Source organism: Lathyrus oleraceus, chromosome 7 (genome assembly GCF_024323335.1).
Source record: "Lathyrus oleraceus cultivar Zhongwan6 chromosome 7, CAAS_Psat_ZW6_1.0, whole genome shotgun sequence".
Lineage (NCBI taxonomy): Eukaryota > Viridiplantae > Streptophyta > Magnoliopsida > Fabales > Fabaceae > Lathyrus > Lathyrus oleraceus.
This window is the reverse complement of record NC_066585.1, coordinates 97,534,105-97,560,777: the sequence shown is the minus strand read 5'-3', so window position 1 is coordinate 97,560,777 and position 26,673 is coordinate 97,534,105. Positions and strand designations below refer to the sequence as shown.

The 26,673-nt window shown below is 38.9% G+C and overlaps 1 non-coding gene across 1 annotated transcript; it reads left to right on the top strand.

Annotated features, from left to right (window-relative positions):
* Positions 1-4,958: 4,958 nt before the first annotated feature.
* On the top strand, positions 4,959-5,065 carry LOC127108703 (small nucleolar RNA R71). The gene has a single exon (XR_007796225.1). It is a non-coding gene; the product is annotated as a small nucleolar RNA R71 (small nucleolar RNA).
* The last annotated feature ends 21,608 nt before the right edge of the window (positions 5,066-26,673 follow it).

Here is a 26,673-nt window from a genome sequence, read left to right as displayed (position 1 = left end):
GAAAGAAAGAAAAGCAAAGAAGGGAAAAATAGAGTGTAAGAAAAATAACAAAAAGAAAAAAAGGTGGGTTGTCTCCCACTAAGAACTTTGTTTAACGTCGCAAGTTCGACAGTAGTGTCGCGTTATACTAGGTTTAGGGTTGAGCGGGCAGCTCTATGAGTATGAGACTGTTCGAATAGTCTCTGTTTTTCTATATTATGATAATGCTTTAAGCGCTGCCCGTTTACTAGAAAAGGGTCGCTATTTCTACCTTTTATTTCTATCGCGCCACTAGTGAGAACCTTGGTGATCTCGAAAGGACCAGACCACCGAGATTTGAGTTTTCCTGGAAAAAGTTTAAGTCTTGAATTAAATAGCAGCACTACGTCGCCGACTTTAAACTCCTTCCTAGAAATGCGTTTGTCATGCCATCTTTTGGTTCGTTCTTTGTAGATCCTGGCATTCTCGTAAGCGTCCAATCTGAGCTCTTCTAATTCGTGGATGTCCAGAATCCGTTTCTCTCCTGCGGAAGTGTAGTTTATGTTAAGGGTTTTAATTGCCCAATACACCTTATGTTCCAATTCTACAGGGAGGTGGCATGATTTACCATAAACTAGTTTGAAGGGAGTGGTTCCTATCGGGGTTTTGTAAGTCGTCCTGTAGGCCCACAAAGCTTCGTTTAGTTTGGATGACCAGTCTTTTCTGGATATTCCTACGATCTTCTCAAGAATTTGTATTATTTCTCGATTCGAGACTTTGACTTGCCCGCTAGTTTGTGTATGATACGGTGTTTCTACGCGGTGTCGGACTCCATACTTCAGAAGGAGTTTTCCAAATATATTCGATATGAAGTGGGAGCCACCGTCACTGACTACTAATTTTGGCACACCGAATCTGGGAAAGATAATGTTTTTGAATAACTTGCTCACTACTCGTGTGTCATTTGTTGGAGAAGCTACAGCCTCGATCCATTTTGAGACGTAGTCGACAATAACGAGTATGTATTTATTACCAAAAGAAGCTGGGAACGGTCCCATGAAGTCAATCCCCCATACGTCAAAGACTTCGACTTCTAAGATTCTTGTTTGTGGCATTTCATCGCATCTTGAGATATTGCCAGTGCGTTGGCACCGGTCGCATTTTATAACCGCGTCATGGACGTCTTTCCATAGAGTAGGCCAAAATAGGCTGGATTGCAGGATCTTAGTGCAGGTCTTTGAGGTACTTGCATGCCCTCCATAGGGGGCGGAATGGCAATTAGAGATTATATCATTGATTTCATCCTCAGGAACACATCGACGGAACATACCGTCGGTCCCTCTTTTGAAAAGAAGAGGTTCATCCCAGTAATACTGTTTTAGGTCATGAAAGAACTTCTTCTTTTGTTGATAAGATAGCTCCGGTGGAAGTACTCCGACGGCTAGGTAGTTGACAAAGTCAGCGTACCATGGCAGAGTTGCATTCGCGTGTACTTCTTCCATGGATTCTTCTATTTTTGTATCGTTTAATGTCAGTTCAGACATATCACTTTCCATTTGGGCTATGAGTCGTTCGTAAGGGAAATCGTCATTAATTAGGATTTGTTCAGGCTTGTTCCCTTCGATACGAGATGAGTGGTCTGCTACTACGTTTTCAGTACCTTTCTTATATTTTATTTCTAAATCATATTCTTGTAAGAGCAGGATCCATCTTAAAAGTCTTGATTTGGCATCCTTTTTACTTAACAGATATCTAATAACAGCGTGGTCGGTATAGATGATAATTTTTGCCCCTACCAGGTAGGAACGGAATTTGTCCAAAGCGAACACGACAGCTAGAAGTTCTTTTTCAGTGGTGGCATAGTTCATTTGAGCAGGATCAAGCGTTCTACTCGCATAGTAAATAGCATGAAGCTTCTTATCCTTCCTTTGTCCTAGTACTGCGCCTACTGTGTAATCACTCGCATCGCACATGATTTCAAATGCTAATCTCCAGTCAGGTGGTTGCATTATGGGTGCGGTGATTAAAGATGTTTTCAGTTGGTTGAACGTTGTTAAGCATTTCTCATCAAATATGAAGTCAACGTCTTTCATTAATAATCCTGTAAGTGGCTTGGTTATTTTTGAGAAATATTTAATAAAACGTCAGTAGAAACCGGCGTGTCCTAGAAAGCTTCTTATTTCTCGAACGGTTTTCGGAGGTTGAAGGTTCTCTATAATTTCGATTTTAGCTTTGTCCACTTCAATTCCTCTGTCAGATACCACGTGACCTAATACAATTCCTTGTTGAACCATGAAATGGCATTTGTCCCAGTTTAAAACGAGGTTTACTTTCACGCATCTTTCGAGTACCATTTCGAGGTTAGATAGACCTCCTTCAAAACTCTGCCTGCAAACAGAAAAATCGTCCATAAAGACTTCCATGATGTCGTCTATAAAATCTGCGAAGATTTCCATCATACATCTTTGAAATGTTGCGGGAGCGTTACATAGGCCAAATGGCATTCGTCGGTAGGCGAATGTACCATAAGGGCATGTGAAGGTAGTCTTTTCTTGGTCGTCAGGATGGATTGGGATTTGAAAGAATCCTGAATAACCGTCTAGATAGCAGAAGTGAGAATGCTTAGCCAGTCGTTCAAGCATTTGATCAATGAAAGGTAGGGGAAATGATCTTTCCGAGTGGCTTTATTTAGTTTTCTATAGTCAATGCACATTCTACTTCCGGTCACAACTCTTTGTGCGATGGATTCGCCCTTCTCGTTCTTAACAATTGTAACACCTCCTTTCTTGGGTACTACATGAACGGGGCTAACCCATTGACTATCGGAGATCAGGTATATGATTCCAGCGTCTAGAAGTTTCTTTACCTCATCCTTGACTACGGTACTTAGGATTGGGTTGATCCTTCTCTGGTGCTCTCTAGAGGTTTTATAGTCTTCCTCCAGCATAATACGATGCATACAGATCGAAGGACTTATTCCTTTTAGATCGGTGATGTTATATCCTAACGCTGTTGGATATTTTCTTAGGACATCTAGTAATTTCTCAGTTTCCATCTGTCCTAAGTCAGCATTGACTATTACTGGTCTTTTCAGTTCAGTGTCTAGGAATTTGTATCTTAGGTTCTTTGGTAGTGTTTTTAGTTCCAAGTCAGGTTTCTTTGGGCATGGCATGTGGTTGGGTGTAAGTGCTAAGCATTCGCTTAGACTTTCGTTTTGGTATGGTTCATGCCAATTATTATCTTCAAAGATTGGAGGGATTTGGATTTTCATTATTTCAGAGTACGTGGTTTCTTCCATCTCCATCTCTCTCACGCATTCGTCTATGACATCAAGCAGATAGCAGGTGTCGTCTATAGCTGGCGCTTGTAAGAATTGGGTTAAGATGAATTCAACCTTTTCCTCTCCAACTTCGAATGTCAGCTTACCTCTCTTTACGTCTATTATGGCTCTTGTGGTAGCCAAGAATGGCCTTCCTAAAATGATAGGTGTACTGGAATCTTCTTTAATGTCCATGATTATGAAATCGGTAGGAATGTAAAATTGTCCTACACGTACTGGGACATTCTCTAGTATACCGACAAGATATTTGATTGAGCGGTCAGCTAATTGAACAGACATCTTTGTCGGTCTTAATTCTCCCATACTGAGCCTTCTACAAATGGTTAAGGGCATTACGCTAATGTTGGCTCCTAGATCGCATAGAGCTTTGTCTATGACGAATTTTCCAATGACACAAGGTATGGAGAAACTACCTGGGTCTTTTAGTTTGGGAGGCATGTTATTCTGGATTATGGCGCTACACTCGGCAGTAAGTGTAATTGTTTCGTCATCCTCAATCTTTTTCTTATTGGATAGGATTTCCTTAAGAAATTTGGCATAGGAGGGAATTTGTGTGATGGCTTCTATAAAGGGTATCGTAATGTTTAATTGCTTCAGAAGTTCAACAAATTTCCTAAATTGATTCGCAGTTTTAGAACTTTTGAGTCTTTGAGGATACGGAATGGGTGGTTTATAAGAAGGTGGAGGCACATAAGGTTTCTCTCTCTCTTCGGCCTCCTAGGTATTATCTTCTGTCTCCTTTGGTTCGTTCACCTACTCAGTTGAGGTTTTATCTGGTTTTTGGTACATGGCAGGGTTTTGGAGTCTTGGATCTACGGGTCCGTCTACTTCTTTTCCACTCCTCAGTATAACGGCATTTGCATGTCCCTTTGGATTAGGTTGCGGCTGTCTAGGAAATGTTCTAACCGGAGCGGCTGTAGATGCTTGATGTTGAGCCACTTGTGAAATATGTGTTTCAAGCATTTTATTGTGGGTGGCTAAGGCGTCTACTTTATTCGCTAGTTGTTTAAGTTGCTCGCTAGTATGTATGTTTTGGTTCAAGAAGTCCTTGTTTGTTTGAGCTTGGGTAGCTATGAAGCTTTCCATCATCAATTCGAGATTTGACTTCCTAGGCATGTTAGGAGCATTATTAGCTGGCTTTTGATAACCAGGTGGAACAGCTGGTGCTCGGCCAGGTGCATACAGGGCATTGTTATTCTTATACGAGAAATTATGATGGTTTTTCCAACTTGGGTTATAGGTATTTGAATAGGGATTTCCTTGTGTGTAGTTCACTTGATCGGTTGGGCCTCCTGCTGATATTTGACATTCTTGTGCAGTGTGTCCAGGGTTTCCACATAACTCACAGTTTGGAGTTACAGCAGCCACGGTGGCTGTGGGTGGTATGGTCAAGTTGTCTAATTTTTGGACAAGGGCATCTACCTTTGCATGAACATGGTCAAGGCTACTGATTTCGTACATTCCACCCTTCGTCTAGGACTTTTCCACTGCAGTTCGTTCACCTCCCCATTGGCAATGGTTTTGGGCCATGTTTTCAATGAGTTGATAGGCTTCGGTGTATGGCTTATCCATACCTGCACCGCCCGCGGCAGCGTCTATTGTAAGTCTTGTGTTATACAGAAGCCCATTATAAAATGTGTGAATGATCACCCAGTCTTCTAGACCGTGATATGGACATATCCTCATCATGTCCTTGTATCTCTCCCACGCTTCGTAGAGAGATTCCACATCTTTTTGCCTGAATCCATTGATTTGAGCTCTCAGCATAGCAGTTTTTCTCGGCGGAAAGTATCGGGATAAGAAGACGTTCTTCAGTTCCTCCCATGTTGTAATGGAGTTGGAGAGCAAGGATTGCAACCAAGCCCAAGCTCTGTCTCTTAGTGAGAAAGGAAAAAGGCGCAGTCTTCTCGCATCTTGAGATACACCATTCGCTTTTACAGTATCTGCGTACTGCACAAACTTGGTCAGGTGTTCATTAGGATCGTCTGTTGGATTTCCAGCAAATTGATGTTGTTGGACGACTGATAAGAGTGAGGGTTTCAGCTCGAAATCGTTTCGATTAATAGCGGGGACATCAATGTTGTTGTGAGGTTCTTGTTGAGACGGGGTAGCGTAGAATTTAAGAGGACAATTCTGGGGTCCTTCTTCAGCCATGTTTGGTTTTTCTTCTGATTTAGGAGGAAAGGAGATATCGGGAATACCGTACTTTTATTGATATTCGTGTATTCGGCGTCTCACGTATAGGAAATGCTCTAATTCAGGGATTGGTGGTGCTAAGTTATCGCCTTGTGAGCGAGTACTTGGCATAGAATCAAGGAAAGAAATGAGAGAAGATTAGTTTTTATTTTTACCTTAGTCTATACCGTGCGACGAAAGAATTGCACTATTCGACTAAAACAGGTCCCCGGTAACGGCGCCAAAAACTTGATTCTTGATCTGGCTATATATAAAATATAGTCTGTCGGGTACTTGACTGCAAGTGCACAGTCCAGTCGCTTTAGTTTTAAAAGATATTGATCCCACAGGGACCTATGGTCAAACTAGTGTTACTAACGTCACTATGTTTAGCTAAGGGAATGATTAGTAGAAGTTTGGGGGCAAAATAGTAAATCTAGGGGAAATGTAGTTTTAAGAAGGAATTTATGGAAAGAATCAGTATGCAGCGCATTAATTTTCAGGGATTCGATAAGTCATCGGTGAATAGTTTAAATGCCAAATATCTCTCAGTAGAAAATGTTTATTTAAAAGACTTTATCTCACACTCTCGTGGTTGTTGATTCGGCCTATAACTTTAAGTCAGAATGTACGCTCTCGCTGTCCCATTTGAAGTCAAAATTACTTTTTGAAAATAAATAAGTTCTAATTGCTTTTAAAGTGCTCTCGCTGTTTTTAAACTCAATGCTTAATTTTTACTATCCAGCTCGAGCCTCACGCTCTCGCGATTGTTGGTTCTCACCTTAGTTAATTTCCCACTCTCATGGCAAAATCGTATTAAATAGCTTTTCACGCCTTTGTGATAAAGTTAGTTAAATTTAGATTAAAAACTTCAGCCTAAAAGGTTATTTGAGAAAAAGGTTTTTCACCGGTTATTATTAAATCCCATCAAATTAAGTTGCTACATACCGATACCGGTAGTTTAGCCGGACATATTAAATAAAGCAAACGTAAGGCATAAACAGATCAAAATTGAGGCAAACATGCTTATAATAATAAATGGGCAATAACAATAATAATTCAATAAAAACCTGGAGATCGAGGTAACAGAGTATAGCGATTCTTGGAGTACTTGAGCAGTCCTCCACAAGTCGGTAGGCTTTGCTTCTTCAATACAAATTACTACTAAAATTAAATAAAGTGTAGTAGTTCCCAAGTGTAGGAAACTACTACTATGGGTAACTGGAAAACTAACTGGAAAAAGGGAAACTCTAAAAAGAATGGTGAATACAATAAGGCAACGGAAACAAGGTTGCTGGAAAGAAAAAATGCTTAAAGCTAGAAAGCTGAAAATTAAATTGCCAAGCGTAAATCTCAAAGTAGGCGGCCCCATTTTTTCCCATTCTGATCCTTTATATATTGTCCATTAGGTCTTGGTGGTTGAAAAAATCAAGGGAGACTTGGTTTTGAATGAGGAATCTGTGGGAATAAGTCTGTTGGAGGAGATTTAGGCACGTATGGGTGTTGTGGCTGACTGTTTCAAAGCGCACTTTATGGCCGCGTGACGCTCGTCATGGGCCTGTGACGGTCGTCACAGTCTGGGTCGTGACGAGCGTCATGAATCTGTGACGGTCGTCACATCAACAAAATCTGCAAAGTCTGCTTTTCTGGTTTTTCTGTGCTTTTTCATGTGTTTTTTCTTCTTTTTTTTCCTTTTCTTCATTTTTCTCTTTAGGGCATGGAGATTCAAATACCTGCAAAAACAACACGAATACTTGCGCAATAATCGGGATATTAATCAAAATGGTGTGATCTTTGAGTGTAAATTAAGGCAATTATCTGATGTGTTTTCGCGTTATCAGGGGTGCCCTTGATTCAGATGCTGAATAGTAGGTTGAACTACAAGTGGAGGAACCTGCACATGAATCGGAGGACCTTTGTATTCGAACTCTTTCTCAATGAGCACCTTAGCAGCCTGAGTGTGAAGCACAACAAATTTCGATTGATGAGTTCTTGGACTTTGGTCTTAAGAGCATGACAAACTTCTGTAGAGTGCCCCACGTATCTAGTATGGTATCCACACGTGGCATTAGGGTCATGCTTACGACCGTAGGGAAGCTTAGCAGGCTCGATCTGTTTAGGCACAATTGCCCCGGCCTTAACCAGTATAGTAGAAGATGTGCGTAACTCATAGGAATTGGATCATAGCGAGGACGTTTCCCTTCTTGATCTTTGTTTCCTTTACTGACTTGCTTCTACTTCAATTTTCGGTTGCTTTGGGTAGGCCTCTGATGTGGAAGTACACGCTGCTCTTGAGAAAAAAGTGGCGAAAAACCTGCAGCAACCTTCTATTTATTATCTTCCTTCAGAATGTCTTTATCCATCTCATTAATCATGACCTGATTTGGGAAGTTTGATGCCATGCTATCCAAGAATAGCCCTAAAACCATGTCAGTTCTGTCAGTGCTTTTAGTCTCTTCCATGATTCTTGTATGACTGGTGTCGGCGAATCGTTGTCTTTCTGACGGAGGAATGAATATGGTGAGTTTTCTGGTTAACATTTATGAAATGCAAATGAATGAATGCATATGTCAGGGATGAAATGCAAATAGTTATGCAACACCCATAGATTCAAGGCCTTGGTGGTATAGAAACCCAAGTTCCAAGCTCCAATATATGTACAATAATGCAATACCATAGGTTAACAACACCCAAAGTCTGGATAATCTGTGTATATTTCCTGATGCAGGATCAAAGGTCTAACGTCCATGAGAATAAGGTTGTAGGGTTTATGGTTTCCTGCAGAAAGATCCCATATCCCCCTCACAAGTAGGTTCTAGTCTTCAAAGGCATCCTAGGAGGTTCCTAGAGTCAACGACCCAATTTGAGATACCATTGTCTTGGATGAATGACGCGTCGGATAATGATGCTCCCAAAAGGATCTACTATAGGTGTGACGTCTCGTGTCAACCATAATCACGGAATAACTCCACGGAGGTCAAACACGACTCTAGCCACATTGTTATCCTGTGTATGTACTCAAGCTCGGGTATAAAGCTTATCTCTCATGTAATCAATAACCCAACCCAACAGAGAGTATAATAGATAACATCCATAATATAAATCAATAAGAAATGCGATAAGTAAAGCGAGTATATGCATAAAGGTAAACACCCACGAATGGAGAAGTAGTCAAAACTGGGCTCGACTCCTTTTAGTGAATAGGAAGTACTCCAAGTAACGAAGTGTCCCTAGCGGAGTCGCCAGTTGACGCTAGCGAAAATATACCCAAATGTATCGCATGCTCGAACATATAACAGTCGCCATCAAATTTTATTTATCCCCTAAGGGGAGGGAAAACATCGATAAAACCCAGGGGAAAGAGATATGTTGGGTAAGGAAGTTGGTTATGCAAGGGGAAGGTATTAGTACCCCAAACATCCATGGTACCCCATGGGAACCATTTTGATTGTTCTCACTCGAATAGGTGTTATGTTTAAAAAATTACTCGCAAAAGAATGGGAAAAGAAAGAAATAGATAAAGTGCTCGGTGAGGATTAGGCCCTCCGTGCCTACGTATCCTCATAGTGCAATGAAGAATCCAGAGCTTTGTAGTTCAAGGAACTAGAAGTGGGAGATGAAAAGGAATGTGATCAAATTATGGTCTGAACCAAAGAATTGAGTGTTTTGAACTCCAACAAGGGTGGAAAGATGAACCCGAGAGTAAGGTGGCTATTACCAGTATGTGGGCTAGTAAGACCACCACTATAGGGTAAAGCCGAAAAGAAAGACTGAATTAAGTGTTTGGGCACAATCCCAAACATATCTTGGTTCACAAGGTGACGCAAGAGGAAGTACAAAGATATAGTATAATTGGCTCAAAGATAACTGGTATATCACATGGAGTGAAGGAAGGTAGAATGTGGATGTATCATGGATATGAACGAAATAAAGTGACCAAAGTCACACCAGTGAATGTTTGGTAATAAGTGACTGAGGAAGTATTGTTTGAAACTTAAAGGTGAAAGTATATTGGAATCTAGAAAAGAAATGAGATTCATACCATAGAGGGAAATAGCTTTACCGATATGTGGACCAGCAGGCCGCCACTATAGGGTGTTTATCCAAAAAAGAAGGAATTAGGTGTTTGAGGTTGTAGCCCAAACAACTTTAGGTAGAAAGGCGGACTACATTAGGTGTCCTAAAAGGGTATGTATGGAATTCCAAAGAAAGTAGGTTTCGATGTCAAAGGAATAATATGTCACTGGGGGAACGATTTATGATCGAAGGTAGATGATGAATAGTGAAAGATATAAATGGTGCCCTAAGGCGAAGGAGGAATAATTAGAAGTATGCTCGCCAAGGATTCACATCCTCGTGCCTACGTATTCTCATTGTGAAATGAGAAAGTCAGAGCAATCGTAGTTCAGAACTACAAGAATAGAGAGAGAGACATTTGTCTAAGCAACAGGGGCTCACAAGACAAACACCAATTCAAGGAATGATTGGAGTACGACAGTACAAAGAATAGTATATCACTCGCTGGGGAAAAAATAGTTTGAGATCAAATAAGGATAGTATCTTAGATCCATGAAGGAGATAGACTCTGAATCGAAGAACAAGGTAGGCATTTACCAATACGTGAACTAGTAAGACCGCCACTATAGGGTAAAGCCAAAAAAAAGACTGAATTAAGTGTTTGGGCTTGGTCCCAAACAACTCTCGATTGAGAAGATGGATTGTCTTTAAGACATCCCAAAAGGATAGACAAGGAGTCCAAGGATAAGTATGATTGATCTCAAAAAGATGGTATTGATTTAATGAATGAAGAATGATTTATTGATAAATAGGGTAGCAATATATATGGTCGCTCGCGAAGAATCTGGATTCTCCTGCCTACGTATCCTTATAGTGTAATAAGGAAATCAGAGCTTTCATAGTTTAGCCCACAAGGGCTTAAAAAAAGATGATTGATGAGGCAAAAGAAGTAGAATTGATTGGAATGAAGGATGGATTATAAATAATTTAGCTCGCGAAGAATTTGAACTCTCCTGCCTACGTATCCTTATAGTGCAATAAGGAAGTCATAGCTTTCGTAGTTCAACCCACTAGGGATAAAAATAAGGTGATTAAGGAGGAAAAAGAATGTGATTGAATGATTGAATAGAAGTGAGTAGAAAGAATAGAATGATGAAATAAGAGAGTGAAGTGATAAGAGACTTGATAGTCGGTTGATAAGAATCACACTAAAGTCCACGAATAAGGGCGAACGCTTTGAATATTTGGGGCATATGCCCTATACGTAAAGTCACTCTAGACGAGCATAGGAGAGACTCCATCTCATCATTCTCTATTACTTAAGGCTCGTAGCGCATGATACTTCTCTTAACTGACAAGTTGCTAGAGAAGAATCTTCATGGTTGATCCTTATGTTGATGTTTATTTTGTGTGAAAAAGACTTGGTAGTTTAATCGGTTTGTATTTTACTGAAGTCTATGAATAAGGGCGAATGCTTTGAATATTTGGGGCCTATGCCCCATACGCAAAGTCGCTCTAGACGAGGATAGGAGAGACTTAGTCTTGTCGTTCCCTATTGCTAAGGCTCTTTTCATACAAATTGAATCGTATTTACCAAGTGTTAACCTTTGATTTATCTTGTATAATCCGCTGCTTGGTGTGACTAAGGATGCCTTGATTTAAAGATCTTGACTTGAGGCCTCGAGCTCCACAACTTATAAGAAAAGTCTTATTAAGTGACCAAGGGTCTTTTGGTCACCCAATTTAGACTGTGGGATTATAAAAGTTCAAAGGATTTAATTGATCAAAATTTCTTTTGATCAATTTGAATCATGGGTTTGAAATGAATTGGAATTTTAGGTTAACCCATAATCTAATGGTTAAAAATGAATTAGACTATCCTAAGGGATCATTTCATGGTTAGTCAAAAATTTGATTAAAATTCTATGTACAAATTTTAAGGGAACATGTTATTGTTAAGACTTTGGGATTAAAATTCTAAGTTAAATCCTATTCCTAAAGGAGCATGTGATTATATGAGTGAAATGTCCAAAATTACCTCTAAAGGGTAAAATGATCTTTTGACAAATTTTATCGAATCTATAATCCTAATTATGAAGATTCTAGTTGAATTCCTAATTGATCTAATTAACCTAAATTCTTACAATCAAAATTATCTAATTAACAAAAACAAACAAAATAGGAGGGCCCTTGCAAAATAGAGGGTGCAGGCCTAGTTTGTATGTGTGCAGGAAAAAGAGAGCAAAACAAGATCCAAATGCATGGGCTTCAGTTGCCAAAGCCCAATGCTGAACAAAGTTCTTTTCAGCAAGGGGGTGCAGCAGAAAAAATTAGAGTGAGATGGCTCTACATTGGGCTTGGAGTGTGACAAGCCCAAACAGAAATAAGCCCAAAGATTTGGAGCTGGTTTGGAAAAAATCAGCAAAAATTTAAATATGCATGCACACTCTTTTCCATGGCAACTCAGACCGCCGGTGCAGGAGCTCACCGCGGGCCACCTCGCCGAAAATCGCTTCTGGCGGCGGCGGACACCAAAATGGACATCGAAACCACCTCCACCTTCGCCTCTATCTCCTAAACAAGGATCCACTCTCCAAATTCTCTAATTTCTGGCCTAAATTCAATAATGAGACCAAAACCTTAAGAATCCCTAAAAACTCAGATCTAAAATACTCCTCCATGATTAAGATTCGAAGTTCTCCATGATGGGGGTTTGTAGCAACATGATACAAAGTCCAGCACAACAACAAAATGCAATGAGATGGTGAAAAAATGGACCTACCTCCGAAGCTGAGACTTGCTCCGGCGATTTGATCAGAGAAGATGAAGGCGGAAAATCACTTGTACAAACAGGTAAGATATCGCTTTTACTTCCTTCCGATTAGCTTGTCTTCCAATTCTTCTTCTTCACAAATACTGTAGTGTGATAGGGTTGAGCTCACTCTTCTTGAAGCTTCAATGTGAAGCTTCAATGGAGTTTTGGAAATTGAACTTTGAGTGTGAGAGGGAGAGGATTCATAAATGATTGCAGAGAATTGAAGGTGGTAATTATAGAAAGTATAGAGAGTAGAGAGAACTTCAAATGATGATGAAGATGTAATTTATAGTGATTAGGCTTGGGATTAATATAGCTTGGAGTTAGTTATCGACAGGTTAGGAGTTAGCTTAGGAGTGATTTTGGATGAACTCAGTGAGTTTAGGTAGTTAACTCACTGAGTTGGAATTTAGTTAGTTGGTTAACTTGATGGAATGTGTTCAAATGGTTTTCTATGACTGGTTATTACAGGTGAGAACTTGAATGAAATTAGGCTTTGATGTTGGCTTAAGTGCAAGATATAACTATCATGACTTGCAACTGTAGGTTAATAATTGTGTGGTCCTGTTGTGGAAACTGTGATTTTGGTTAGATTTGTGCAGGTTCAAGAGTTTATGAATTTTGCAGCACTTGTTTTGCTGCAGGTTTACTGTGTTCACAATGTATGTGGTTGAAGCTTGATGAAGTACAAACTTGTTATTTGAAGTTTCGTCGAGTGCTCATGGATTTTTCTGGTATTTATGCAAGTGTGTGTTAGCCTTGAATCGTAAGCCTTGGCTATCCTCAATGATGGGAGTTCATGTTTCAATCCAGAAGCTCCATTCTCACAACAGTGTAAAATTTCCTGCAAAACAAGCTATGAGTCGACTCAAACAGGGAATGAATCGACTCAAACAGAGTTTTGCCCATGGTTGATTCGACCTGGGAGTCGACCTGTTCGGACCCGCGATGAAATGATTCAAAGGAAAATGAGAAATGATTCGATGCAAAGGGTGAGTGAGTCGACTCAAACTGAAATTTCCAGAATTGAGTCGACCTGGGAGTCGACCTGTTCGGATCCGAAGCAACCTGGTTCAAATGAAACTGGGAGATGAGTCAACGCAAGGATTAATTTATTCGACTCAACCGGATTTTCCAGAATTAGGTCGACATGTGACTCGACCTATTCGGACCCAGAGGTTTTGCGTCGAGTCATGAGTCGAGTCACAGGGTTAAGACTTCCAAAAATGAGTTTTTCCAATGTATTACACCTTTTTTGCACCCTTTTTGCATGTAATGGATATTTTAGGGATGAAAATGAATGGAATTGGACAATTGAATGAAAATGAATTGACTTAATACATGAACATGACCATAAACTCAAACCCGAGCTCCACAACAGACACATGAAAGCGGGGAACGTGACCCCATGGACCAAGCGATAGTGGCATGATGATGATCAAGTGAATGAATGAAGGTGGATGAAAGTTGTGAGACCAAGGACTTGGATTATGACCAATAGACTCAAGTATCAATGATGGAACCACAATCACAGAGACGAAATGAATGGACCAAGTACAGGATGCTAAGTGTGACACACTGAGTGAAAGATCACATGAGATTAGGGTTTTGGAGGCCTCTGAGCCTTGGTATAGGTCCAAATCAAGCATTTCCATGTTGCACAAACAAACCAAAGCCCTGCAATTCAAACACTTGGAATCCATGTTAATGAATGGTGCTTATGCATGAGTTATTAATGCATGCAAATGAATCCTAGTCAAATGGTTAGACGGGGATGTGAAGAAAATGGGAGGGAAAATTTTGGGGTACAACAATAAGCAATGAGCAATATCCAGACATCATGAAGATCAAGACATTAAATAAGATAGCCACATCCAAGCAAGCAATTCCAATAGCTAGCAGTCTTCATTGTCTTCCCATGTATCAAATGAAGTATTCCTTGATCAACTCAGAGCAAAGCATTAGACACAAGATCAAAATAATAATTAAGCACAAAGACAAAGTAGCAGATGAATTCAAACAAATCCCAAGGCTTGTATCAGATGAAGGCACAATTCACAATAGCCCAGTCTCAGAATGTTGGCATTGGCCAAGTCCTTTTTGCACAGGAAATGTTGCCTAATCCTAAGTCCAAAAGTTTAGATCAAGTTCAACAATCCACCAGATGTTTTTTTAGGGTTTTTGTCTTTATTAGGTATTTTAAGGTCCTAAGACCATAAACAAAACCAAATCACACAAAATATATACAATCACAAGATAAGGCTCAAATGAGCAAAGTGAAAATGACACAAACATAAATAAGTTTTATGAAATGGAAATGGAAATGAATGATAAATGACTGAAATTTAAATTGCATAAAGTAAATGACTTGAAAGTAAGGCAATATTAACAAGAGTTAGTCAAATGTTAGTCAAAAGTTAGTCAAGTGTTAATGGTTATTTTTAATTGTTAATGGTGATTTTTAATTGATAAGGCAATATTAAGCATTTAATCAATCAAAAATGAATTAAAATACAATTTAATTTAGCCAAAACCTAAAATCCCTTTAAAACACAAAATAAATGGCCAAGGGATTTATCCTAGGTCAAACAAGGTCAAAGGACCTTAGACAAAAAACTTCACTATTTTTGAAAATTCAGAAGTATTTTTAAATAATTAAAAATATGCACAAAAACATTTAATTCATTAAAAATACCAAAATTAATCCAAAAAATAATTTTAATTCAGAATATGGAAGTGATAAATATTTAAAGATTTTTGGTGAAAGTCCCATATTTTTTGGATTAAAAACTGAAATTTCTATGAATTAAATAAAATAAAGGGATTAAATGAAAAATTGGAAAATAAAAAGAAATTCAAAAAAACAAGGGCCATCAGATCTCCCTCATTAATTGAGGTGGCAGATCTGATGGCCACGTGCATGCTATCCACCATGGTCTTTAGTCAACGCGTGGGAATTACGGTAATGCAAACCAAAGGTTGCGATTAGATCCTTGGCCCAAGATTGGATGGATGAGAGGAAATCAACTCACCAACGGAGCCCTAGCTCCGGTCATCTTCTCCGGTGGACCTCACCGGACTGGTCCACCCTCAACTCAATGAAAAATGAAAAACAAGGACACTATTTCAAAGGAAAAATGCTTATGAGCTCGAATCTGACCTTCATTTCATTCAATTCCAAGTATATTGAAAGATACATGGATTTGAAATTTGAGGTTCACGATTTGAGTTGCTTCGATTTGACCTCAAAGCGACTCAATCTTGTTGCCTACATTGGTAGGACTTCAGGCAACCAAAAATCAAAGCAAATGGTGAAGAATTGAGAGAGAATCGAAGAGAGAAAGTTTCTGAAAAATCACCTTCGAGTAGCTTGAATCTTTCTTGATCTTGCTTCCAATTGGCCTTGGCTTGACTTCATAAGCTTGTAGGAAGTGAATTAGATCAAAGAAGGGCATGGATTCTTGGAGTTTCAACTTCAAAACAAAAGTGAAATTGAAACTCGATTTTCAATTGAAAACCTTCAAGTTTATCCTCTAATGGTGAAGGGAAGGTTGCAGGAGCAAAGCTTGGGCAATATGTCCATAATTTTGAGCATGAGGCAATGTATTTATAGGCTTGGCAATTAATTTCCACACACTTTCATTCAAATGCCAAAAATAGAAATTAAAGTGTGCATGCTTGCATGGGCGTGTGATAGGCCCATGAGATGATGTAATTAAGTCCAAAAATCATCATGAGTGATTCTGAAAGTGTAACATGAAGCCATTCATTTGTAATTGAAGAGCGATCATGAGATTCATCCAAATAGAGCCATGAAGAAAAGTCATGTGCAAGTCATTCAAACCTTGGCCAAATGAAGTGACTTTAGACTTTTTGGAAAGGTGAGATCATGGGGAACAACTTTCATGTTGAACACGTTTCCATTTGAAGCTTGTATCATGATGAATTTTGAGGTGGAATTTTGGGAAATCAAACATAACTAAAAAATTTCTAAGTACCAAGTCAAATGTTCACTTATTCCCCTTTAAATAACTTTTTCTATGGGCTTAAAATGGAAAATGTCCCTTCATAAAATTTGTATATCTTTCAAACCTATTAAATTAGGTCACAAATTTGACCTCATTTGGATTTAGCATGAAGGAGTTATGCATTTTAGAAGTTGAGGAAAATCTCTTGTTCAATGGTAATGACCCAAAATGACATAAAGTGTTTCCTCTTGGAACATGCCTTTGCAAGTTGAATTTGAAGTTTATCAAAGAATTAAAGTTGGAGAATAAATATTTAATTTGATCATGAATCTTGTATGGACTTAATATAATAAAAATTGAGCAATTTATGGTCTTTGGAAGTTGACCTCCTAACTAGGGCACAGACAAAATGTCCTATAATCTTTCACCATAACAAATGACTTTCCAAGCAAAACTAGTTCTTGACCTAAACATGAAAGTTGTTTGGAATGTCATAAGGAGTAACTTTTCTCTTGGAATAATTTTTATATGACAAAAGTTGTAGGAGATAGGGTCTAGGTAACCCCAGTTTTGACTAGTTGACTTTCTCTGGTCAACCACCATGAACCAACTTGCAAACTTGAAGTTCTGTTGATCTATTGGAATCATGGAGGACAATATATGTATAAGATTATGTATAATGAAGTACCCATTGAAATAATTGATCAAATGATGAAGAAACTTGTTGAGGAAGTCACACAAGATACCCAGATGAATTAGGGTTTCCAAGGCAAACAAGCTTCAAACTCTTGATGAATTCTTGATCAAAATGATAAGTGAAGATCGTTGGGGATGCATATATTATGTCTAGAAACAATATGAACCATCTCTTTATTAATCTCCTTGGACCGAGGGTCTCAAACCCTAGATGGGAGCTTGATGAGGCATAGGTGGAAGCACACACTACCTACAAATGAAACAAAGTTATACATAGACATATTTTTGGTATTTTAGTTAGTAAAAAAAGAAAAAGAAAGTATGATACAATCAAATATTCTTGGTGATCCCTCCCAATGTAAACCCAATGAATGAGGGGTAAGGGGGATTCCAAGGTGTCATCCCAAAGCCAATGCAAATGATGATATAGCATGAGGTATGTTAGGGTCAAAATTGGGGTCTTACAGTTGCCCCTATTTAAGGACATTCTTACTGAGGATGTGAAGGTTAAAATCTTCGTATCAACTCAGTAGAATGGACTTAAATAACAACATATAGAAACAAATTTTGGTCCCTAAGAGACCTCATGATGCATATGGTATGTATGCAAAATAATCTTTGTGGGGAATAAATTTCCACAAAGGAAAAGAATCTGGAGAGACCGAAAGTCCACAGGAGCATAATACATTCCATAAGGAAAACTCACTGGAGAGACATAGACTCTGGGGGGATAACAAGATGCACGTAGGCCAGGCTACGACTAAAAATTACTGGAGACACGAGGGGAATTTCCATGAAAATAAATCAATGGAAGGACTCGGTTGGGGGACTAGGAAAATTTGCGAGTGAAATAGGTAGATCAGAACAAAGATGAAATAATTGAATTAAATAGGAAAAGGAGATTCCACTGAGGAAATACGCACTCAAATTAAACTGGGGAAGAATGAACTTCAACACAGGAGTCCAAGAGGTATACTTTCTATTACTAGTTACTGGATAGAAAGGTAGTATACTCTGATAGAGGGACATCCGTTACTGGTTAGGGTAAACATATCAAGGATGACTCGCTGAGGAAAAAGAGGTGTATTCGTTACTTGTTATTGGGTAAGAATAACCTACTGGGGAGAGAACTCAAATAGGATTTACAACTACTGGTTATTGGGCAGAAGACCAAGGAGAGAGTACCCGTCACTGGTTAAAGTGAACATATCAAGGATAAACTCAACGGAAGAATATATGTCATCTGTTAGGATGAACATATCAACTTCCAGGGAGAAATAGGAATTATATCTATCATTTACTGGATAGAATACCAAAGAAAGAATATCCGTCACCAGTTAGGATGAACATATCAAGGATAAACTCAGCAGGGGAAAGTAGGAATTACAACTACCGGTTACTGGGTAGAATACCAAAAAGGAAGAATATCTGTCATCGATTATGATGAACATATCAAGGATAAACTCTCTGGGGAATAAAAGTAGGGATTACAACTACCTTTTTACTGGGTAGAAAACCACAAAAGAAAGGATATCCATTATCGGTTAGGATGAACATACCAAGGATAAACTACCTGGGGAAACGTGAAAACAAATTTGCTGGGGTAAACAAAGGAAGTAGATTACACTTTACCGGGTATTGGGTAAAAGTAATGTACTTAAAAATCGAGAAGAATATTACCAGTTACTGGGTAATAAGCTCTCAGGGGACCAAAATATTTATCTAGGTAATAACTAGAAAGAAATCATCAATGAAAGACTCAACCCAAAGAGGATCTAACTCAAGGGGGGTGATTCCATCCAGGTAATTATCTGGGGAGGAAACTGAAATAATAATCATCCACGAGGAAGTAACTCAGTGGGGAATAAGAAAGGTTAAATTTTTTCTGCCTAAGGGGCTGACACTCTACAATTGAAGGAGGAAAGACACACCAAATCTGCATGGGGACATAATTTCACCAAAGCAAGGGATCAGAAGGAAAATCATGCGATAAAATGCACAATGAAATATTTGATGATGTGTTTTATGCATGAATATGCATGTATATGATTATGATTATGCTGCCAAAATAACACAAAGGATACCAATAACGAAGATTTTAATCACTATTGCAACACTCGGCTAATCTCAACAGGATGGAAACATCGACTAGAGAAAATGTTAGGGATGAAAACAAATCATCTAGCTCTGAATAAATCAGCTCTGACTAGGAAAGTCATGGAGAACATGCCTCCAATCAATCATGGCAAACTCCACGAGGAGAATAGAGCATTGCTAAAGGAAGATCAACCAAACATGCCGAGGATAGAGGAGGATCTGCTGAGGATCCAAATTGTCAACACTGTGGGGAATTTTAGGTCAACACCATATCCGAATGGGAGACAACCCTGTAGGGGACAAAAATCAAACACTGCTCAGAATCCAATATTGTCGGGAATGAGGGATCTTCATATCGGAAGATGAACGCTGCCAGGGAATACAAGAGGTAAAACTCTGCATGAGGATTTAAGCAAATTGTTGGGGATGTTGTAACCAAGATCGTCGCATTCCTCAATAATCATTGAATTCTTCTTGGAAATTGCAAAGTAAACTAATTCTAAGGCGAAGATAACCGGATCTGATTCACACAAAGGAGAAACTACCGAAGTTATGCAACATAATTAAATGCAAAATGGAAACCAAATAAAGGTTTCGGATCTCCAAAGTCCAATCATAAATCACAAACTGGGGGATACAAAACATGAGCACCTCAGTCAGGGAATATGAATTTATAAAGGGGACCGATCATCGGCTAAAATGGAGATGAGACCCACCGTCTCTATTGGGGATGAGGAATCACTCAGGGAGAAACTCATCGACCAGGCTGGGGATAAATGATGAACTGTTGGGGAGGAAAATAGTTACCAAACCCAACTGCTTAGGGAAGACCAACAAGGTTTCCTACTTCAAGACTTACATGTTCTCAGATTATTGTTGACATTCCTTACTGACGTTGATTATTCTTAAAGTGATTGTTTTTATTATTTTTTCAAGAAAAATAATTATTCATTAATTTATTTCAAAATTATCATCATAAAAATTAAATTTTATTTAGCAAAAGTAAATGAGAATAGAAATAATTGGATAAAAGCTCAACTTTATTTAATAGAATGGTAGTCTGTAAATGATGAGACTCCATAGATTTTTACAAAGTTTAAAATGGTAATTTACATGGAAAAGGGCTACATTGAATACAATGATCACTACTCTCCCTACCAATCTTCAACGTCCATTGTGCTTGTCTTTAGTTGAGAATGATGAATCAGAACCAAATGACTTGCTCAAAACTGCTTCCCAGGATTAGGACCAACCGAATGCAGTTACTTGCCATAATCCCTAATTTTTTGCCTAGATTGCCCCAACATGGGATACTCAATCTACTGGGATAAATTTTATGTTTTATATCTCTAACTTTTTCCTGGATCTCCCTTTCGGGTTTTCAATCCACCGAGACGCTCATTTTTGTCTAAGCCACCCTTTCTGGTTTTCAACTTAGCAAGTTGTTCTTTTCTTTTTAGGCGAAGTATTTCTTGACTACATCAGCATTCATAGGACGAGTGAACTCTTCACCATCCATAGTTGTAAGAATCAAAGCACCACCTGAAAAGGCTCTCTTAACAACATATAGGCCTTCATAATTAGGAGTCCATTTGCCCCTGAAATCAGGTTTGAAAGATAGAATCTTCTTGAGTACATGGTCACCATCTCTAAACACACGAGGCTTGGCCTTCTTATCAAAAGCTTTCTTCATTCTTCGCTGATATAACTAACGATGACACATGGAAGACAATCTCTTCTCTTCAATCAAATTTAGCTGGTTATATCTGGTCTAACACCATTCAACTTCTGTCAACTTGGCTTCCATTAGTACACAAAGTGATGGGATCTCAACCTCTACTAGGAGCACAACTTCCATACCATAGACAAGAGAGAAAGGGGTTGCCCCTATTGAAGTGTGGATGGATGTATGGTACCTATGCAAAGGAAATGGGAGCATCTCATGGCAGTCTTTGTATTTTACAACCATCTTCTGAATGATCTTCTTAATGTTCTTATTCGCAACTTCAACAACCACATTCATCTTGGGTCTGTAGGGAGAAGAATTATGAAGTTCAATCTTGAAGTCTTTGCAAATAGCTTCCACCATATTATTATTCATGTTTGATCCATTATCAATAATGATCTTGCTTGGCACACCATAACGACATATAATCTGATTCTTTATAAACCTTACAATAACTTACTTGGTCATATTCACATACGATGTCGCTTCAACCCACTTTGTAAAGTAGTCAATAGCCACCAGAATGAAAAGATATATGTTCAAAGCTTTGGGCTCAATCATACCAATCATATCAATTCCCCACATGGAGAAGGGCCATGGAGAGGAAACGAAATTCAACAGTGTCAGAGGAACATGAATCTTATCTGCATAAATTTGACACTTGTGGCATTTCTTCACAAACTTGCAACAGTCAGATTCCATTGTCAGCCAATAGTAACTTACTCTCAACATCTTCTTTGCCATAACATGTCCATTGGAATGGGTACTAAAGGAACCTTCATGGATTTCTATCATCAATAAGTATGCTTCGTGTCTATCCACACATATGAGCAAAACCATATCGAAGTTTCTCTTGTAAAACACATCACCATTCAGGTAGAAGATGCCATTTAATCTTCTCAAAGTCTTCTTATCTTTCAAAGCTACCCCAGACGGGTAAATCTGAGTTTGGAGGAAACACTTGATATCAAAATACCAAGGCATCATCTTTGACTTCTTCAACAACAAACACATGAGTTGGCCTATCAAGACGCGTCACGATCAAATTGGGAACTACATTCCAAAATTTCACCATAATCATTTCAGCCAATGTTGCAAGAGCATCTGCCATCCGATTTTCATCTCGAGGGATATGATAAAACTCAATCTTTATAAAGAAAGTTGAAATCCTCCTCGCATAGTCTCTATATGGTATCAAACCGGGTTGATTCGTCCCCCATTCACCTTTCATCTGATTCACAACCAAAGTTGAATCTCCATAGACATCAAAATACTTTATTCTGAGATCAATGGCCTCTTCAAGCCCCATAATGTAAGCTTCATACTCAGGCATATTATTTGTACATTTGAAAGTTAATCTAGATGTAAATGGAAAATGAGTGCCTTGAGGAGTAATAATCACTACCCCAACGCCATTACCATATGAATTAACGGCTCCATCAAATACCATGCCCCAATAGGAACCAGGTTTTGGCCCTTCTTCAAGCAATGGTTCATCATAATCTTTCATTTTCAAGTACAATATCTCTTCGTGAAGAAAATCATATTGCACTGATTGGTAATCTTCGATCCGTTTGTGGGCCAGATGGTCAGCCAAGACACTACCCTTGATAGCTTTTTGAGATCAGTATTCAATATCATACTCAGATAACAATATCTGCCAACGGGAAATCCTCCCAGTTAAAGTAGGCTTCTCAAAAATGTACTTGATTGGATCCATTTTGGATATCAACCAAGTAGTATGATTTAACATATACTGGCGCAGACGTTTAGCAGCCCAAGCCAATGCGCAACACGTCTTTTCAAGCATAGAATACCGAGTCTCACAGTCGGTGAACTTCTTACTGAGGTAATAAATTACATACTCTTTACTTCCAGATTCATCTTGCTGACCAAGAACACAGCCTATACTTTCATCAAGCACAATCAAATACATGATCAAGGGCCTTCCTTCAATAGGTGGAGACATAATCAGAGGCTCAAGCAGATATTCTTTGATACTATCAAAAGCTTTCTAGCAATCCTAGGTCTAATCACAAGACTGATCTTTCCAAAGAAACTTGAAAATTGGCGCACATGTGGCAATCATATGCGTTATAAATCTTGAGATATAATTTAAGCAGACGAGAAAACCTCTGACTTGCTTCCCAGTTTTGGGCGCAAGCATCTCTTGTATTTCTTTGACCTTGGCATGATCAACTTCAATACCCTTTTCACTGATAATGAAGCCCAACAACTTACCAGATCGAACACCAAAAGTACATTTATTGGGATTCAAGCGGAGTTTGTACTTCCTCAAACGCTAGAATAACTTCAATAAATGCTCAATATGCTCTTCTTCATCACTTGATTTGGAAATCATATCATCAACGTAAACATCAATCTTTTTATGCATCATATCATGAAAAAGAGTGGACATGGCTCTCTGGTACGTTGCACCAGCATTCTTTAAACCGAAAGGCATCACTCTATAACAGAATGTTCCCTAGGGTATAATGAATGTGGTCTTCTCCATATCTTCAGGTTCCATTTTGATCTGATTATAACTGGAAAATCCATCCATAAATGAAAAGACTTTGAATTTAGTTGTATTATCTACCAACATATCAATGTGTGGCAGAGGAAAATCATCTTTCGGACTAGCTTTGTTCAAATCTCTATAATCAACACACATACAGACTTTTCCATCCTTCTTAGGAACATGCACAATATTGGCCACCCACTGCGGATACTCGGAGGTTACAAGAAAAACATCATCAATCTGCTTTTGTACTTCCTCTTTCATTTTTACTGCCATATCAGGATGAGTCCTTCTCAACTTCTACTTGACCAGCGGGAATTCCGACTTTAACGGAAATATATGCTCCAAAATCTCAGAATCCAACCCAGACATATCTTGATCGGACCAAGCAAACACATCAGAATAATCTCGAAGAAGATCAATCAACCCCTTCTTAGCTTCTGGACAAATTTGAGACCCAATCTTGACTTCCTTCACATCGTCATCGGAACCCAAGTTGACTAGTTCAATCTGCTTTTTAAATGGCTGAATGGCTTTTTCCTCGTGCTCAAGAAAACAATATAATTCATCAGATATTTCTTCATCATTAATCTCTTCCTCAACTTCAAACACAGGGAAATCAAAGTTTGGAGAGGGAGTATGCTCATTGTATTCAATGGGTTTGAGAATCAATCTGCATAATGATTTGATATTTTGATTTTAGAGAAGTGGAGTGTGAACAAATATCATACAGATGGAAGATTATTATTTATTTATGTTTTTTGTGATTACCATTTTCAGAAAAAGAAAAAAGTGAAAATAAAACATCATAGATGTGGATGAATAAAATTGTATTTTATTGATGATAATAATAAAAATGCCCAATAATGTTCACTTCTCCCTTAGGCATAGGAGAAGGATTTTTCTTAAAACAATAAAAAAACAAATTACTTAGAACGATGAATGATAATAGGAACATCAACAGCAACCCAATTGTTGCAAGTCTGGCCATGCGTCACAAAGTTGGTGCGAGCTTCGTCTTCATCACCAATGTCTTCAATAATGGCAGTTGAGTGTTGATCATTCCCATGAATTAACCCTCCACTGTGGAAAATTGGTTGCATAACTTTGGCGTTGAAAGGCCCTGGTTGAAATCCTAGCCCAACTATGTTCTTGTTCTCGATGATCTCCACAACACGACCCCATTTGTCAATACTTCCAGCTTAAACAACCTCTTGTGCATCTTTCAAATAAGACATGGGTGACCCAGTTTTCTTCAATTCATCAGCAATAGATAAGGCTTGTAATAACATTCCAACCTCCTCCTCAGCATCAAAGTATATGAAAGATGACAAATGGCTCACTAACAATGTCTTTTCTCCACCAACAACGACAAACTTGTCGTTCTTCAAAAATTTCAGCTTTTGGTGAAGAGTAGACGTCACAACTCCAACTTCAAGAATCCATGGCCTTCCCAACAAGAAACTATAGGCCGAGTGGATATCCATTACCTGGAAAGTAGTATGGAAATCACTCGGACCTAATTTTACTAGAAGTTCCACTTCACCAATGACAATTTTACGAGAACCGTCCAACGCTTTGACAATCCTGCCGCTATACCTCATTGGGGCGCCTTGATGAGAGAATCTTGACAGAGTTGATTTTGGTAACACATTAAATGATGACTTGGTATCAACCATCACATTAGACAGAGCGTCCTCTTTGCAATTCATAGAAATATGTAACGCCAAATTGTGATTCCTGGCTTTCTCGGGAAGCTCTTCATCACAAAAAATCAGATTATTACAAGAAGTAATGTTGGAGACTATGTGGTCAAACTGATCCATGGTCACATCATGCTCAACATAAGCCTGTTCTAGCACTTTCTGCAATGCTTCTCTGTGCGCCTCGGAATTCATCAGTAGTGACAACACGAAGATCTTTGACAAAGTCTAGAGTAGCTACTCTACAACATTGAATTCACTTCTCTTAATCAATCTTAACACCTCATCGTCACCGTTAGTCTTCAGCTTGCTGGACTCACAGACTGACACGTTGGAGCACTAACCAGATTCGCTATTGGAATCTCTACTTTCTTACTTGCTGCAAGATCTTCTACTATTTTGGGAAACACGGGACTGAACACACGACCGCTACGGGTCACCTTTGCTATATCTGCAATGTTTACCATTGAGTATGCAAATGGTAAAGGAACCTCTTACCATTTTCAATCATAATGGCATTGTACTGATATGGCACAGATTTATCGGATGAGTAGGGGACAAGGCCCACCAACCGTATAACCAACGGCGATACCAATCTATTGACATTGTTGTTGCTGCTACTATCAAACTGAATAACTACCCGCTCAGGGGTCTTGAACACTGGTATAATAACATTCACATCATATCCCATATCCCTTGACTATTGAATCTGGATTACATTCTCATCCATCAACTTCTGGATATCCCTCTTGACAATCACACACCCACGGGGGTTCACACTGCAAATGACACAACCATCATGACCATGTTCACAGTCACTGATTAAACATAGAGTCGTATGCATCTCCACCGGATATCTCCGGATGCACCTTACATCGAAAACTCAGAAATTCCCTGGACATTCGTCCACCATGTTGACAGAAGCATTACCATGAGCAGGGAACAAATTGGCTTTTACGTGTGGCGATTTGTCCTCAAAGAACACCATACCACTCTTTACAAGCTTCTGAACTTCGTACTTCAATGAATAACAATTCTCTATGTCATGACTAGGGGATCCCTGGTGAAAAGCACGATGAAGATCAGGCTTGAACCACCATGGTAGTGGCTCAAGAATTTGTGGAGGATTTCTCGGCTGGATTAGATTCTTGAGTACCAAAGACAGGTACAATTATGCATAAGTCATAGGAATAGGTTCAAAGGTGACCTTCTTACCCTTAAAGTTTTGTTGGTGATTATTGTTATTGTTGTTGTTGGTTCTTTGTTGCGGTTGTTGTTGATTTATTGTTGCTGAATTAGGACTGATTGGTTACTAGAATTGTTGTAAAAACCAGAATTCCTGAAGAAACTTGGGTTGATGTTGACGAGATTGAGAACCTTTTCTGACATGAGGCCTCCTCTGCCTCCCCACTGATACTGAATTAGCTTCTCCTTCTTTCCTTTTAGATAAACTCCCACCATACTTCTTGCTAGTTGACGCCTCTTCTTTAGACAAACGTCCTTCACAAACTCCTTCTTCTAGCCTCATCCCCATGTTGACCATTTCGGTAAAATCATTGGGGGCACTCGCAATCATACATTCGTAATAAAACGAACTCAGCGTCCTCAAGAAGATATTCATCATCTCTTTCTCTTCAAGAGGTGGACTTATCTGGCA